We start from the raw sequence: 7393 nt of genomic DNA on the forward strand, positions 1-7393 counted from the left end.
CCCACTTACCTTCTCCCTCTCTCACACCTTTTCATAACACTTTTCCCCAAACATCATTCACCAATCACCTCAATCACTCTTTCCCATCTCCTCTTCACCACTCACATCCATCCACTCTTCCCCATAAACCCCATCTACCTTCAAATTCAAAATCTCTTTCCCACCCAAACCCACCCTAAATGACCGAACCCTAATCCCTCTCCCTCCACTATATAAACCCCTTCTTCCTTCTTCATTTTCACACAACACTACCCTCTCTTCTTCCCCTTGGCCGAAACCTACACCTCTCTCCCTCTCCTCCATATCTTCTTCTTCTTCTTCTATTCTTTCTTGTTTTGCTCGAGGGCAAGCAACATTCTAAATTTGGTTTGGTAAAAGCATAGCTTTTTTATTTTTCCATAACCATTTATGGAACCTAAAGCCGAAGAAACCTCTAGAAAGAGGAAAGTGAAGACAAAAGCTTCCACCTCTGAGTCATGGGAGATGGAGAGATTCATCTCAAAAGCCCATCAAGACCACTTCTATGAAGTTGTGGCCAAGAAGAAGGTGATCCCTGAGGTCCCTTTCATGCTCTAGAAAAATGAGTATTCAGAGATCCGACATGAGATCCAAAGAAGAGGTTGGGAAGTTCTTACCAACCCCATTCAACAAGTCAGAATCTTAATGGTCCAAGAGTTCTATGCCAATGCATGGATCACTAGGAACCATGATCAAAGTATGAACCTGAATCCAAAGAATTATCTTACAATGGTTTGGGGGAAATGCTTAGATTTCAGTCTGAAAAATGTAAGGTTGGCATTCAACTTGCCTTTGATGCAAGAAGACGCACACCCCTACACTAGAAGGGTCAACTTTGATCAAAGGTTGGACCAAGTCCTCATGGACATATGTGTGGAAGGAGCTCAATAGAAAAGAGACTCAAAAGGCAAGCTGGTTCAATTGAGAAGACTAGACCTTAAGCCTGTGGCTAGAGGATGGTTGGAGTTCATCTAACGCTCCATCATCCCCACTAGCAACCGATCCGAAGTAACTGTGGATCGGGCCATCATGATCCATAGCATCATGATTGGAGAGGAAGTAGAAGTTCATGAAGTCATCCCTCTAGAACTCTACAAAGTAGCCGAAAAGCCCTCCACCTTGGCAAGGCTAGCTTTTCCTAATCTCATTTGCTATCTATACTACTTAGCTGGAGTTGTCATAGAAGGAGACATCCTCATTGAAGAGGACAAGCTCATCAGTAAGAAGAGGATGGAGCGAATAAGAGAGCCCATTCATGGATCTCAAGAGATGCATGAGGAAGCTCATCATCAAGAAATCCCTGAGATGGCTCAAGGGATGCATTTTCCTCCAATCAACTATTGGGAACAACTCAACACTTCTCTAGAAGGATTGAGTCATGACATGAACCAATTAAGGGTGGAACATCAAGAGCACTCCATCATTCTCAGTGAGATTAGAGAAGATCAAAGAGCTATGAGGGAGGAGCAACAAAGGCAAGTAAGAGACATAGAGGAGCTCAAAAACACCATTGGTCCTTCAAGGAGAAGGCGCCACCATCACTAAGGTGGACTCATTCCTTAACTTCCTTGTTCTTTTCTCTCTGTTTTTCGATTTTTGAGCTTCATGTTTGACTATATTTGTGTCTTTACTACATGATCATTAGTATTTAGTAACTATGTCTTAAGGCTATGAATAATTCCATGAATCCTTCACCTTTCTTAAATGAAAAATGTTTTTAATTCAAAAGAACAAGAAGTACATGAATTTTGAATTCATCCTTGAAATTAGTTTAATTATATTGCTGTGGTGACAATACTTTTTGTTTTCTGAATGAATGCTTGAACAGTGCATATTTTTGATCTTGTTGTTTATGAATGTTAAAATTGTTGGCTCTTGAAAGAATGATGAACAAGAGAAATGTTATTGATGATCTGAAAAATCATAAAATTGATTCTTGAAGCAAGAAAAAGCAGTGAAGAACAAAGCTTGCAAAAAAAATGGCAAAAAAAATTAAAGAAAGGAAAAGAAAAAGCAAGCAGAAAAATTCAATAGCCCTTAAAACCAAAAGGCAAGGGTAGAAAGGATCCAAGGCTTTGAGCATCAATGGATAGGAGGGCCCAGGGAAATAAAATCCAGGCCTAAGCGGCTAAATCAAGCTGTCCCTAACCATGTGCTTGTGGCATGAAGGTCCAAGTGAAAAGCTTGAGGCTGAGTGGTTAAAGTCGTGATCCAAAGAAAAAAGAGTGTGCTTAAGAGCTACGGACACCTCTAACTGGGGACTTTAGCAAAGCTGAGTCACAGTCTGAAAAGATTCACCCAATCATGTGTCTGTGGCATTTATGTATCCGGTGGTAATACTGGAAAACAAAATGCTTAGGGCCACGGCCAAGACTCATAAAAGTAGCTGTGTTCAAGAATCAACATACTTAACTAGGAGAATCAATAACACTATCTAAACTCTGAATTCCTATGGATGCCAATCATTCTAAACTTCAAAGGATAAAGTGAGATGCCAAAACTATTCAGAAGCAAAAAGCTACAAGTCCCGCTCATCTAATTAGAACTAATATTCATTGATATTTTGAGATTTATAGTATATCCTCTTCTTTTTATCCTATTTGATTTTTAGTTGCTTGGAGACAAGCAACAATTTAAGTTTGGTGTTGTGATGAGTGATGACATGTCATCATATACCCATTTTCTATGCTTTTTCATACAAGAAATTGATGATTTGTGCTTAAATATTGAATGCTTTTTGTACTTAAATGATATATTTTCTTGATATTTTAATTTTATAAATCTTGTAGGAAATAAGAAGAAAAAGAAGCAAAGAAGCACAAAAAAAGGAGAAAAAAAGAGCTTTGGGGTACACTTTGAAGTTGGGGTACACTTTGGAGCCTTAGGCCACGCTTTTAAAAGCGTGGCCCATGACCAAATCAAGGAAGGAAGCAGCCAGCACGAACACTGCCCTGCCCTTGCCAAGGGCAGGGCAGAATCGTGATGCACATTGAGGTTGGAAGCAAGAATTTCGCTAAGGTAAAATCTGGGCGCTCACAGCATGACCATGCCTCCTTCAAAGGGCTATAACTTGAGCTACAGACATCCAATTGATGTGCTTCCAGTTGCGTTGGAAAGCTGACATTCAGAGCTTTCCAACGATATATAGAAATCCATATTTGGCGTCCAATTGAGGCAGGAACGAAAGGCATCTTAAGGGCCAAAAATAAGCAAAAATAAACCAAGGAAAAGGAGTAGCGTGTGCATCCACCAAGTTTCGAACTTGGAACTTCATCTTTTGGAAACACTGCCCTGCCCTCCGCGAGGGCAGGGCAGCATTTTGTGATGCACACACACGCACCAGATTGGCGCACCAAGGAAGGCTTCGGCAGCACCAGCAGCACGCACAAGCACCAAATTGGCGCACCAGATTTTTCTGCCCTGCCCTCCTGATGAGCGGATAATTTGTACGCTTTTTGGCATTGTTTTTAGTATGTTTTTAGTAGTTTTAGTTGAGTTCTTAGTATATTTTTATTAGTTTTTAGTTAAAATTCACTTTTCTGGACTTTACTATGAGTTTGTGTGTTTTTCTGTGATTTCAGGTATTTTCTGGCTGAAATTGAGGGACCTGAGCAAAAATCTGATTCAGAGACTGAAAAGGACTGCAGATGCTGTTGGATTCTGACCTCCCTGCACTCGAAGTGGATTCTCTGGAGCTACAGAAGCCCAATTGGCGCGCTCTCAACGGCGTTGGAAAGTAGACATCCTGGGCTTTCCAGCAATATATGATAGTCCATACTTTGCCCAAGATTTGATGGCCCAAACCGGCGTTCAAAGTCACCTACAGAAATTCCAGCGTTAAACGCCGGAACTGGCACCTAATTGGGAGTTAAACGCCCAAACTAGCATAAAAGCTGGCGTTTATCTCCAAGAGAAGTCTCTACACGAAAATGCTTCATTGCTCAGCCCAAGCACACACCAAGTGGGCCCGGAAGTGGATTTTTATGTCATTTTCTCATCTTTGTACACCTTAGGCTACTAGTTTTCTATAAGTAGGACCTTTTACTATTGTAATAGAGGGAGTCTTTTGATCATGTTTTGATGATCGAACTCACTTTGGGAGGCTGGCCATTCGGCCATGCCTAGACCTTGTTCTTATGTATTTTCAACGGTGGAGTTTCTACACACCATAGATTAAGGTGTGGAGCTCTGCTGTACCTCGAGTATTAATGCAATTACTATTGTTCTTCTATTCAATTCCGCTTGTTCTTTGTCCAAGATATCACTTGTTCTTCAACTTGATGAAGGTGATGATTGACACTCATCATCATTCTCACCTATGAACAAGGTGACTGACAACCATTCTTGTTCTACAAGCATCTGAGGCTTAGTGAATATCTCTTGGATTTCTGATTGCATGATGCATGGTTGATCGCCTGACAACCGAGTGCTCGCCTGACAAACGAGCCAGCCATTCCGTGAGATCAAAGTCTTCGTGGTATAGGCAAGAACTGATGGCGGCATTCAAGAGAATCCGGAAGGTCTAACCTTGTCTGTGGTATTCTGAGTAGGATTCAATGATTGAATGACTGTGACGTGCTTCAAACTCCTGAGGGCGGGGCGTTAATGACAGACGCAAAAGAATCACTGGATTCTATTCCGGCCTGATTGAGAACCGACAGATGGATAGCCTATGCTGTGACAGAGCATCAGGGACGTATTTCCAATGAGAGGATGGGAGGTAGCCACTGACAACGGTGAAACCCTACACGAGCTTGCCATGGAAAGGAGTAAGAAGGATTGGATGAAGACAGTAAGAAAGCAGAGAGACGGAAGGGAAGGCATCTTAATACGCTTATCTGAAGCTCTCACCAATGATATGCATAAGTATCTCTATCTTTATCTTATTGCTTTATTCGTTTACCTCTATACCCATTTGAGTCTGCCTGACTGAGATTTACAAGGTGACCATAGCTTGCTTCATACCGCCAATCTCCGTGGGATCGACCCTTACTCGCGTAAGGTTTATTACTTGGACGACCCAGTGCACTTGCTGGTTAGTTGTGCGAAGTTGTGTTTATGCCATGGTATTGAGCACCAAGTCTTTGGAGCCATTACTAGGGATTGTTTATGTTTTGAAAAGTATTGATCACAATTTCGTGCACCAAGTTTTTGGCGCCGTTGCCGGGAATTGTTCTTGTGTATGGACAACTGACGGTTCATCTTGTTGCTTAGATTAGGCATTTATTTTTCTCGAAATTCTTGAAGATGAATTCTAGAGTTTCATGATGATTTGCTGAAATCTGGCTGGCTGAGAAGCCATGTCTAATCTCATTGGACCGAGGTTTCAACTTATCATCACAGAAGCTTGTTGATTTTTTATCAATCTTGCTTTTGGAGCAGTGATCTGCTAAGGCTTGGCTGGCCTTTGGCCATGTCTAGTGTTTTGGACCGAAGCTTTCTATTGAAAGCTTGGCTGGCTGTGAAGCCATGTCTAATTCCTGGACCGGAGTCTTAGACTAGCATTGCACTGATTCCTGGAATTCATTAAGAATTTTGATGTTTCACTTAATTTTCGAAAAAACACAAAAAAATTAGAAAATCATAAAAACCAAAAATATTTCTTGCTTGAGTCTAGTGTCTCATTTTAAGTTTGGTGTCAATTGCATGCATTCATTCATGTGTCTTAAGGATCTTCAAGTAATTCTTGATGATTTCTTACTCTGATCTTTGAATTCTCTTGACTTGAGTGTTTATGTGTCTCATAGTGTCAGTAGTATACAAACTGCTAAGTTTGGTGTCTTGCATGCATTGTTATTTGATTCTTGTTGCATTTGATTATTAAAAATCCAAAAATATTTTTTATTTTGTGTCTTTTCAAGTCAATAATCCAGAGAATTGAAGATTCAGAACATACTGCAGAGGAATTATACAGAAAAAGCTGGGCATTCAAAAATGCCCAGTGAAGAAGGCAGACTGGCGTTTAAACGCCAGCCAGGGTACCTGGTTGGGCGTTTAACGCCCAAAAAGGGTGCATTTTGGGCGTTAAACGCCAGAATGGATACCATTCTGGGCGTTTAACGCCAGGATGGCAAAGGGAGAAGATTTTGTTTTTCAAATCAATTTTTTTCAAGTTTTCAAAGTTTTTCAAAATCAAATCTTTTTCAAATCATATCTTTTCAATCAAATGTTTTCAAAATCAATTTCTTTCCTTTTTCAAAGATACTGTTCCGGGGGTTACCTGAAACGTGTAGCTCGGTCGTCTGGAGAGGCCCGAGGTGGGGGTTCAGGGACCCGAGCTCGATATGTGGAGTGGTTGGTGGTTGTACCTGCAATGACACTCCGATGCTTAAGTTAGCATGGGTCCAAGCAGATAAGTGTAGAATGTGGAATGAATGAAATACCTGGGTGCTCCAGTGTATTTATAGTAGTTGGCCGTGATCTTCCCTGGATAAGATATTCTTATCTTATCTTATCTTTGGGAGTTTTATCTCTATCTTTGTGGAACCGCCCTTTCTAGGCCATTTCGGCCTTTAGGTTTTGGGCTGCGTTCCTTTTGATGGGCCTTCCTTTGCTTGATTGTCCGAGGTCCGACCTTTAGGCGTGGGCCTTAGGGCGAGGTCGGACCTTTTCATGGATTTGCCGAGTTGGAGGAGCCCGGTCAGGGTATGAACAGTGCCCCTGCCCGAGTTCGTCCTTTTTGGGAGGTCGAGCTCGGGCATAGTAGTTTTTCAAAATTCAAAAATGGCCGTTTCTGCATTTATTGCATTTTACCGTTTCTCCTTGATTTCCGTTCGGGCTCTGTGAAGGCATTATTTATTGCTCCCTTCCTTTTCTTCGTTTATTCTGTTCCTTTCCTGTTTTTCTAAGTTTCGCCATCTCCTTTTTCGAGCACCGCTTCTCTTTCTTTGTTCTTCTTCCCGAATCTTTCCGTGTGTCTTTCCGGGGTTTCCTCTGCGCCGCCGCTTCGTTCTCCTTGCTTCGGAGCTCTTCGCCTTCGTTTTCTTTCTTCCAGGTTTGTTCTCCTGTTTCTATTTTCTTGTGATCATATGCTTCTGTTCTTTGTGTGGCTCTTGTTTGTTTCTTTATGCCTGGGTTGCCCCGAAAAGAGGCGCCGCCATTGCTTTGTTTGTATATGGGGGGGGGGGCTCTTTTTGTTTTTCTGGTACTTTGTTCCGGGTTGCCGCATTTTCTTTGTTGGGTTTTTGTTTCTTGCTTGGCTGAACGGGTTTTTTGCTGTCTGCTTTATGTGATTTTTGCTTGCTTTTGTATTTCTTCTTTGTAGGTAAGAGTTTTATGTCTCGAAAGGTTCTTCAGGCGATGTCGACCAAGATTCCAAGTGGTCTTGGTTGGGTAGACCCTCTTCCTCTAAAAGTCCCTTCTGTGGTAGATTCTG

Source organism: Arachis stenosperma, chromosome 3, assembly GCF_014773155.1.
Source record: "Arachis stenosperma cultivar V10309 chromosome 3, arast.V10309.gnm1.PFL2, whole genome shotgun sequence".
Lineage (NCBI taxonomy): Eukaryota > Viridiplantae > Streptophyta > Magnoliopsida > Fabales > Fabaceae > Arachis > Arachis stenosperma.